We start from the raw sequence: 11,584 nt of genomic DNA, 5'->3' as shown, positions 1-11,584 counted from the left end.
CCCTATTCCTAGAATTCTATCCAAGACTACATTTCTTTCTGTGTGATTTAATTTTTTTGTTACAAATTCTTGTTGGTTTGGGTGCCACCCTAGTACTATGCTCAGGGTTTACTCTTGGCTTTGTGCTCAGGGATCACGGTCACTTCTGTTTGTGCTCTGAAGACCCTGTGTTATACTTGAATATGAAAATGGGTCAACTGCATATAAGACAAATACCTTAAACCCTCTACTATCTCTCTAGTCCTTGTTTTGCTAAACATGTTATTGTCCCTTTATGTAATGCAATTTCTCAAATTATATTTGAGTATATTTATATATATCAAATATATTTCAAAGTATATTTGAGCTGGAGTGACAGTACAGTGGACTGGGCAATTGCCTTGGATATGACAAACTGGGTTTGATTCCTCATACCCCATACAGTCCCTCAAGCACTGCCAAGAAAAAATAAAAGGGTATTTTTATCAAACACTTGTAAATGTATATTCAATAACTGAACTTTTTCTTCCTCATTTGTGTCAAATTTGACCTACATAGTCACTTACATTTTGAAAATAGTTAAGTAACGAACCCATTTTTATATCTTTGTTAAAGATTCAACCTTATAACATAGAGAAAAATTCACTTGTGATCCACATTTAAAATGAAATTTTTTTACTTCTCATGCTTTTTATTACAAGCACTATTTTTCATATCAACATTTATTTTTAGATGCATAGAATTATGGAAGCATCAGATATATCATATACTTATTATCAAAGGTTATCAATAATACTTTTGTAACACAAAGAAATAAACAAGTAGCTCCAATTATGTCTATAGAATTTAACCAAATGTGTAAAAATTAAGTAAACATTTATTTTAAAATGAATTTATGAGATTAATTTAAATGATAGGTGACATATATCCTCAGTATAAATTCCAAAGGATGAATTACCTAATTGACATTTTATAATTGAATTTATTAAGCTAAATGTGCAGGTTTTCTTTAGAGTTTTGTCCACAACCAGCATATAATTCAGGGACTATTATTGGCTCTGTTTGATGCTCAAAGGATCATATATATGGTGCATGGGTAAAGGTGGGGTGGGGTGAGTGTGGTTATTTAGGTGAACCATCATTGACTATGTCTAAGGCAAGGTATGCATCTCACCCCTGTATTATCTCTTCTTATCCAACCAGCAGGTCTTATGAGACATAGTCTCTCAGTACTTCCAAAAATAATTACATCTATAATTGTGTATGCACATATGTATCTATAAATCAAATGTAATTCTGATAATTATGACTAACAAAATTTAGATGCTGTACAATTAACTTAATAAAATTTCCTCATATTCTCATAAAATAAAATTGCCTGTTCATTGCTCCCTATATTGCCATTCAACTAAGTTGCAGTGTCTTTGACATTGTATATATAAAATTAGAGGAAAATACTTGGCTTGAATATAGTTTTTATTTCCTTCAATATTATAGCGACACAGAGTCTCTGGCCCCTGAACCTGATTGTCTTCACCGGTGCTCCTCAGAGCGGGAGGGTTGAGTTTCCCTCCTCACCCCGAGCAGAGCCCCAGCAGCTGAAGACCTCTGGAGCCTAGCTACAGCCATGCTCAAGGCCCCTTTCCACACGTTTGGACGAGCCTCACACATGAAGGAATTGGCAGAGGAACCCAGGTGTGTGGGACCCGGGGCTGAGATCTCCAAGCCTGCTTGGATTGGGACTGGGCCTCTTTTGCCCAATCTCCCATTTTCCAGTAGCTAGGCAGTCACCCACAAACAGCCCCCAGTGCCGTATAATCCCACCAACAACCAACATCCAGAGACTATAAAACCAAGCTCCTATAAACGCATTGCCTGGAATATCTTATAGCCTAGTTCTCTCTCTCAGAGAACCTAGCAAGCTACTGAGAGCTTCCTGCTGCATGGGAGAACCTGGCAAGCTCCCTGTGGCATATTCATATGCCAAACCAGTAACAATGATGGGTCTCATTTCCCTGACCCTGAAAGAGCCTCCAATGTGGCAGCATTGGGAAAGACTAGTAAAGAAAGGCTTCTAAAATCTCAGGCTAAGACAAATGAAGACATTACTGAGACCGCTCGAGAAAATTGACAATCAACGGGATGATGATGATGATATAAAAGTTCACTAAAAGATTGATTTTGGCAAAAATAAATTTGAAGGAAGGAATCTAGTTTCATTCTACATTCTGGTAATAGTTTAATCAGAAGAAAATGAGATGAAATTTTGGACTGATTACTGTATTCACTGTTTTATTAAAAGAGAGTTCTGATACTAAGTATCCACTAATAAATTTTTGAGATAATAAATCAATGATGTTGAATATCTGAGTCATGATTTACTTGGATTCTTTATTATTGATCTAAAACGACAGATGACTTCATCATTCTGACTTATGAAATATGAAAGGTTGATGGAACAAGATCACTAAATCTCCTTCTAGTACCTGAACTAGTACCACAGAACTATGATGGAATAAAATTTAAGTAATCTGCAAATAGTGTAATACAGTTTCTTAGTAATGAAGTAGATTTTACTTATCAGAACAATGTCATGTTTTGAGTTAAATATTTAAAATCTTGCTAATGTTCTCATTACAATAAAGTCTCACAGTGCTGTATTTGTAATAAAACATTGCTTTTAGAAACTATTATTATACTTAATGTGTCTGTCGTTCTGATTTTGTACGTTCTCTCTCCCTCATCATCCGTTTTTGTAAGCCAGCAATTATATTTTCATGCACTCTATCTAGAGTTCATTTCAAAGGTAATATCATCTGTCATTTTGAGATATTTTAAATATTCTATTCATGGCTCCATTACTCTAGCTATTACAGGTCATATTTTTAAAATTAAGAGATAAAGTTATTTCAAATACTACTATTAATTCTAAAATTATGTTGTAATTAGTAGACATAAATCTGATCTTAATATTTACATTAATAGCAAATTGTTTAGATGATAAACATTAAGTAGATTTTTAATTATAATTAAATATTTACTTGTCATACAATGCCCCAAGGGACCCAGCCCTAGAAGTGGACCTCCACTACCCCATTGCCACCATGCTCCAGGCCACTTTCCACAAGCTTGGGCCAAGCCACACGCACTAGTGAAGTCCCACAGAACCCAGGTAATGCGGAAATTTGTGGAACTTTGTGATCTTGGACTCAGGGCTCAACAGGACCTGGGAACAGAAATCCTCTGCCTGCTACCCCCAATCTCCAGTGACCCTGGGATCACACCCATAAGCCATTTCCTGCTGGCTCCAGATAATCTCATTGGCCACCCTCCAGAACTCACGGATTCTCCTGGAAGGGAGCATAAAATAAGGCCCCCATAACCGTGCCACAGGACCCCAAGCCAGCCTGTTTCCACTCGGGGCTCCCCAGAGGTGGGGGGTGGGTGAGAGCTCTTTCTGCTCCAAGGGACCGAGCCCTGGCAGCTGACTGACCTCCACTACCCAACCGCCTCCACGCACCAGGTTGTTTTTCCACCCGCTTGGATCAAGCCTCACACATGACTGAACATATTCCTATTCCTGGACACATCATCATAGAGGGATGTATATATGTATATATATATACATATATATATACACATACATATATACATATATATATACACACACACACACATATGTGTGTGTGTGTGTGTGTGTGTGTACTACCGAGAGTATCCTGTCTGTATGGCAGAGTCTGGCAAGCTCCCTGTGGTGTATTTGATATGGCAGAAACAGTAACAATAACAGGTCTCATTCCCCTGACCCTGAAAGAGGCCCCAATCATTGGGAAAGACGAGTAAGGAGAGGCTACTAAAATCTCGGGGCTGAGACAAATGGAGATGTTACTGGTGCCCACTTGAGTAAATCAATGAACAATGGGATGACAGTGATTCAGTGATACAATGCATATTCTGATTAAAAGATTAGATATTATTTTAATTTATTCTCTTTGTATCAGAGAGTCTCTCACCCGCACGCCTGGCTGTCTTACCCTGGGCCCCTCAGAGAGGATGGGCTCCAGCTTCCCTCCCCACCCTGAGCAGAGCTCTCGGCTGCCAAAGTCCACCGGAATCCAGCTACAGCCATGCTGGAGGCCCCTCTCCACACATTTGGACAGGCCTCAGGCATGAAGGTACCGGCAGAGGAACCCAGGTGTGTGTAATACCATCAACAGTCAGCACCCAGAGACTTAGAAGCGAGTTCCCAGAAGTGTGGCCACGTGATAGCTTGTAGCCTACTTCTCCCTCTGGGAGAAACTGGCAAGCTTCTGAGAGTTTCCTGCCTTGCAAGTTTCCCATGGTGTATTCATATGCTAAATCCAGTAACAAGCTGGATCTCATTCCCCTGACCCTAAAAGAGTCTCTAGTGCGACAGGATGGAGAGGTTACTGAGCCCGCTGGAGAAATCGATGATTAATGGGGATTTCGTGATTCCTGATTCTCTTTGTATATTACATGTCATTAAGTCATATAGATAAACATGGTTTCTCTTTGTTATATATATTTAGAAGACCAGAATTTAAAAAATAATGGTAATAGAGATTGTAATTAATTTTAATTTTATTTTTTCTAGAATGAATTAATTTTGCGCAGAATTTATACATTATTACCATCATATATTTATATATTTGTTGCCAGCATATCTAGGCTCTTGGAATTTAGAGAACTTTCCCATGAAATCTTTACTGTTACTTCAAAGTCAATTACTGGACATGTCTCAAAAAATTGCTGAAAAATATCTTTGGAATATATGTACAGTGGTAAGTGCCTGGATCATCCCCTAAGGATGCATCCAGCCATTCAGTAACATGAAAGTCTTTGGCCAATTATTCCAATTTTTTTAAAACTTCATAGATTCTGTTTGAAAATGAGAAAATTGAGATTGCATGACACATTTCCTTAATAAATACTATTTGTAATACTCAAGGATTAAAAGTTCTATTCTCATGATTTTAATTTTTTATTTTATGTTATTTATTTATTTTGCGTCCTTAGTTTCTCAGTCTAAAATAGCTAAGATTATATGACTGCTATGATTTGTTCTCATTGTGAAGATAAAGTAGTTATGATTGCTTACTAATTTTAATGTCCAAACTAGAACTGGAATTCTCTTCTATTAATATTTTGTATCTCAATCTCATTATTCACATCTACACCTGAAGCAATCTTTAAAATATATCTTATGTTGCATAGTATTAAATCTTGTAATGCCCTGATTAAGTTTTTTAATGGCTTCTTTTGCTCACAAGCTGTTTAGCATGGCTGGAAAAACCTTCTATAAATAATATATTCTCTTCAGCTTTATTTACTGGGTTGAATTTTATTTGATAGGATTACTAGATTATTTCTAGAGTCCATTTTTTCATCATGTGTTTCTTTTAAGTTGTATCACCATGAGATACACAGTTACACAGTTGCTCATGACTGGGTTTCAGTCATACAATGTTCTAACACCCATCTTTTCACAGTGTGAAACACACATGATTTTTAAGAGTAGCTAAATTATGAATTTCTCCTCAATTGCTTTTAAAAATATTTATAAGCCTAATTTTCTAATTAGAATCTATGTAAAATATCATTATCTTATTATGCCAGTCCAAGAATTTGCTAAGGACTTTCTCCATGAAGTGAAAAATATGGTATTATGTGGCAGAGAAAGTGCACTTTATCCTGTAGACAGTAGAATGATTGTAGGTATAATCTTTTAATACTTGGAATATAAATATATATATAAAAGTCATACATATATATTTAGATGTATGTACAACACATTGAAAACTTATTTTATTTACAAATTATTGGCATTCAGTGGTTGGAAACATAGAAAGGAATAGCATCTGGAGAGATGGTTTAATGCAGCTGAGCACAAACTTTGCATGCAGGAGACTTGGGTTTGCGACTGCACCAGATGGTCCCCAAGTACTGCCAAGAACAACCCAGAACACCAAAATGTCCCTCAAAAAAGGGGAAAAAAGGATCAAATAAACACAGTAGAATGCTATACTCTAAACTTCTTGCAAAAGAAATAATTGATGGTTACCAGGTTATTGCTTTGCTCATGACTGTGCGATTATTTTAGAGATTTTATTACTGATGTTTCACAATGTACATGCTTATTAACAATATAATAAATCAATTTTATGAGTTTAATTATGAATTTTAATTAATTGCTACATAGTTTAGTTTTGTGCATCATGTGTTTTTTACATTGATGCACACTTATTAGCATTTTTTAACCTCTACTCACTTATATATGTCTTATTTTGCCTTCACATCATTTATGGTTTTTATTTAATCACCATTTTGTTGCCTTCTTTTTCCTTTACTTCCTCCTTGTCCTCTTCCTCCCATCTCCTTTTGCTTCTTCCTCTCCTTCTCCTCTTCCTCCTCTCAGAGATCACTCCTGGTGGTACTCAGGGTACCATATGCATTTCTTGGGATCAAACCCGGGTTGGCTGCGTGCAAAGCAAATGTCCTACCTACTGCACCCAAAGGTCCTATTCTGGCCCCCAAATGTTTGTGTGTTTAAGATGCAATGTTACCACACCACCACCACTATCAAAGTGCCAATAACCTCCTTCGTAGTCACTAAGACTGTTCCCTTTACAATCATCCCCCTTTGAGAGCCTCAGTTTCGCTCTGAGAGTTTATAAAAAAAAAAAAAAAAGCCTAACATTTTAAGGCAAGTTACCATGGAAATACATTAATTCAATATGTAACCTTAGAGTATAAAATATACAGATGAGTTGTAAAAACACAATGATGTGATCTGGTATTTTGCTACAATTCATAAGATTGTCTTGTCTTTTCATTCTTTAGGGTGAAACAAGACACTTGTGAAAATTCTGCAGCAACTGGTCATGTTTACCTGCATGGGAATACCAGTCGCTCTAACATCTTTAATGACATACTCCACAATATCTTCTTCACTTTAGTATTCCTACCTTCTGGTTTAGTGACTGGAAAAAAAAAAGATGAATATAACAAACAGTTACTGAGCAGTCGGGGTCATTCTAGAATTAAATTGGAATGGATTAAATTGATAACAGGCAAACTATATTGAATATTTAAACATGTATTTAATATATTAAATATTTAAACTATTTTAAGTATACATAATCACTTGTATCACTTGTTATCCCGTTGATCATGGATTTGCTTAAGACGCCAGCAACCTCTCCATTCATCCCTCTCGCATGCTAGTGTAGCTCAATGGCGTCTGCTCGCTCCAGGAAAATGAAAAGCCTCAAACTGTTCATTCAGGGTCTTGACAAAGAAGTTTGACCATCTCATAGGTGGGCAGCCAGGCATTCTTTTGATGTCATGGAATCCATGGCTTCTACTCAGATCATTTTGATAATCATGTCCACCTGCCCACATACCAAATTCTGCAGGATGGATATGTCATTCCCAGCGTTCTCCCTTCCAAAATTTGACACTCCATTTCATTGGTAAAGACGAGTATAGCACCTGGCCCAGACAAGGTCAGACCCAAACACCTGAAGAATCTGCCACCAGTACTCATCAATACACTGGCTCGGCTCTTCACACGCTACCTGTCTGAATGCAAGGTTCTGTCCCAGTGGAAAACCAGCAGGACCGTTCTGTTGTACAAGAAGGGAGACATCCATGACATTGGCAACTATCGCCCGATCTGCCTATTGTCTGTCATCTACAAGTTGCTCATTGGAATTATCCTGAATAGGATTGGCAGAACACTAGATGAAGGACAACCTGGAGCAAGCTGGGTTTCGAAAAGGATTCAGCATGATCGACCATAACCACATGGTGACCAAACTCATTGCGGTTTCGTAAAAGTTCAAGATGCAGCTCTGTCTAACATTCATCAATTTAAAGAAGGCCTTTGACTGTTGAGACTGAAGTGGTCATTGAAGCCCTAGACAAACGGCTTTCAAACTCAGTATATCAGGATCTATATACTGATTACAGATTCACCACCAGCATCTCATCATTCTACAAGGAAGTGATCATTGACATAGCCGGGTGATACCATTTCACCTGGGCAGGAGGAAGAGAGCAGCATTGAACGCTTTCAAGAGTGTCGAAGAAGTTGTTAGGAAGATGAAGAACCTGTGGCTCCAGGCACATATTTTCGACTCCACTGTTCTTCCTGCACTAACATACGCCTCAGAGACCTGGTCCTATGAAAACATGATAAGAATGCTATTCAGGTATCCCAAAGAGAAATTGAAAAAGCTATGCTTGGAGTACCACAGTAATACATAAAATATGTAATATATAAATATATTACATATTTTAAACATATTTAATATATTTTTATACAAACATACTACTTATTCCATTTCTACTGATTTTTACTCATTTTAACTAATGTTTAAATACCCCATATTTGTTCAGGGTGATAGTTCAAAGGGTGGAAGACATGTATTGCATGCAGGAGTCCCAGGTTTGAGTTTCAACATTACCCTGAGCTTCCACACACCAGTGTGAGTGGGACCCATCATACCTAGCTGGGCCAGCCTCTCTGCCAATGATTTAAAAACATTTCAATTTCTTCTCATGTAACAATATATTTATAGATTAGATTAGTCACTGTCATCCCGTTGCTCATCGATTTGTTTGAGTGGGCACCAGTAACGTCTGTCATTGAGAGACTTATTATTACTGTTTTTGGCATATCCAATACGCATGGGTAGATTGCCAGGCTCTGCCACGCAGGCTCGATACTCTCGATAGCTTGCCGGGCTCTCCGAGGGGGTGGAGGAATCGAACTCTGGTCAGCCAAGTGAAAGGTGAACGGCCAACTGCTGTGCTATTGCTCCAGCCGCAAACCAGATTAGATTAGTAATTAGATTAATGACCAGTGATTATATTAGTGATTAGGTCAATGTTGGGTTTCATATGTTGATGATAATCTTTCCAGATGTTTTAATTTGCTTCTTTGCAGCAGTAGTATTTTTTTAAGAATCTTTTTATTTTATTTTATTTCAGTTTTTGCTTTTTTGGGGTCACACCCAGCCATGCACAGGGGTTACTCCTGGATCTGCACTCAGGAACTACTCCTGTTGGTGTTTGGGGGACCATATGGAATGCTGGAATTGAACCAGGGTTGGCTGCATGCAAGGCAAGTGCCCTCCCCGCTCTGCTATCCCTCCAGCCCCGCAGCAGAGTTTTTTAAGCATGATTTTGCTATATGTTGGCAACTCCAAATTTAATATTTGTCTTCAATAAATAACAACTGTTATTTATTTTACCATCTATGGAAAAGTACTATAAATAAGTTTTACACTTATTATGCAGACTGTCTGGATTGATGCAAATGTTTGTTTCTATTAATTTAAAATATTTTAGGTATTTTGATTATAATTTCAAAGGTTTAATTTATACACTAAAATTTGATTTGAAACTAAGATTCCACATAGTTTGTACACTTTTCTATAAAGTAGATGTTCTATAATTACCAGTTTATAATGGATATTTTTATTTTTCAGAGGCAATTTTGCCTACCATAATATTGTTTTCTCTATTCTTTTTCTAATATAATCCTTAAACGTTAACTAAAATTATGGTATTTTGTTTCTTTGACAAAGTACTATTGTTGGTTGATTTATGAAGCTAATAAAATTAGCAAAATAAACACCAAGCCTTAAATAAAATGAAACATGCTTTGAGTTATTTCTGCATTCATTTTATGAAGTGCTTGACTTTTGTTCAAGAAATGGGTATATTATTATGAGTTTTTTTTTCAGGGGGGCACATCTGGCGATGCTCAGGAGTTACTTCTGGCTCTGCACTCAGAAATTATTTCTAGTAGTGCTTGGAGACCATATGGGATAGCAGAGATAGAGCTTGGGTCAGCCATGTCCAAGGCAAGCTACCTGCCCACTGTTCTATTGCTACAGCCCCGTGTGTGTGTGTGTGTGTGTGTGTGTGTTTGTCTGTCTGTGTGTTTAAAAGAAAATAAAGAAGTTCAAAATATGACAGAACTGATATTATATTTTATTTTCTGGGCTTCAGGGACCCCAAATGCTTGAATTCAACCCAAATCTATCTTTAAAGACATTTAGTTTTCCATATATGACCTATCAAAAAGAAAAAAGGTAAAAAAAAACAAAAAAGGAAAGAAAGAAAGAAGGAAAGAAAGAAAGAAAGAAAGAAAGAAGGAAAGAAAGAAAGAAAGAAAGAAAGAAAGAAAGAAAGAAAGAAAGAAAGAAAGAAAGAAAGAAAGAAAGAAAGAAAGAAAGAAAGAAAGAAGGAAAGAAAGAAAGAAAGAAAGAAGGAAAGAAAGAAGGAAAGAAAGAAGGAAAGAAAGAAAGAAAGAAAGAAAGAAAGAAAGAAAGAAAGAAAGAAAGAAAGAAAGAAAGAAAGAAAGAAAGAAAGAAAGAAAGAAAGAAAGAGAAAGAGAGAGGATAGAAAGAAAGAAACCAAATTTTATGTGATATATTCCTTCATGGATTTTCTTATTTTCTATAAAATTATTCTATCTTCTTAGAGCAAGGGTGCATATACTTTTTACCTCTGAAATGTCTCTCAGTAGCCACACTTCTTGCCTTGTTCTTTTGTTTGTTTGGACATGAAACAAAAGATACTTTAGAGGATTTCAGATGTTTTAGGTAGGATCAATAAATATCAGAGGATTGAAATGAACAATGCTAAGCCTTTGTCTTTAGCTCAATGTGTGGGCTACTGTTGTGCACGGGGAGACACCTTTCTGAGGATGTTCATGTGGTGAGGGAAACCAGGTGCTGGGTTTTCAGTCACAGGTAAATGACCTATTTCTGCAAGTCCTTCTTTCAGTCCGAGCTCAGTAGTTTGTGCACTTTCCTGTTGCCTTCTTTCACTTCTTTAATACTTTATTCTGTTTTTTTTTGTATTTTGTGATATTATTAGTCTTATTATCGTTATTGTTTTGGTTTGGTGGCCACACCTGTTGTTGCTTAATATTTACTCCTGGATCTATGGTCGGGATTCACTCCTGGCAGTGCTCTGGGTATTATATGTGCTGTTGAAGATTGAACAAAGATTGGCAACATAGAAGACAAACCTCTTAGTCTTTGAACTATCTCTCTGGCCCCAGAATTCAGCTATAGGATCTCTGTAGTTTCAAGATCTGTGAAGGTGTTAACATAATAAATAAATTCTGGTGTGATTATGGAGTGTCTTATTTCATAACTTAAATGAAATTTTGAGTACGTCTGTGAAATATTACAGATGAAAAACTTACCTATTTGTGGTCATAGAACAATGCTATTTTAATTTACCCAGGATTTTTCTGTGAAGATTAGAAAGTTAGCAACTTAATTCATCAATAAAGCAATCATACTTTTAGAGACTTAAAAAGAAAATACATATTAGTCAAAGAAAAATTAAAATTTAATTTCAGTTGAACTTTGAAATATATTTTTATATTTATAAAGTATTAGGAATTGATTTAACAGTAACAATATACATTCTCAATGATTTCTATTCTAATACAATTTTCATAAAGGAAATGTACCTATATTTAATAATATGGAGGATAACAAGTAATCAATGGAAAATATTAGCAGTCAAATAGATACTAAGTATATGAATGAAGGTT

This window comes from Sorex araneus, chromosome 7 (assembly GCF_027595985.1).
Source record: "Sorex araneus isolate mSorAra2 chromosome 7, mSorAra2.pri, whole genome shotgun sequence".
Classification (NCBI taxonomy): Eukaryota; Metazoa; Chordata; class Mammalia; order Eulipotyphla; family Soricidae; genus Sorex; species Sorex araneus.
This window is presented reverse-complemented; position numbering follows the sequence as displayed.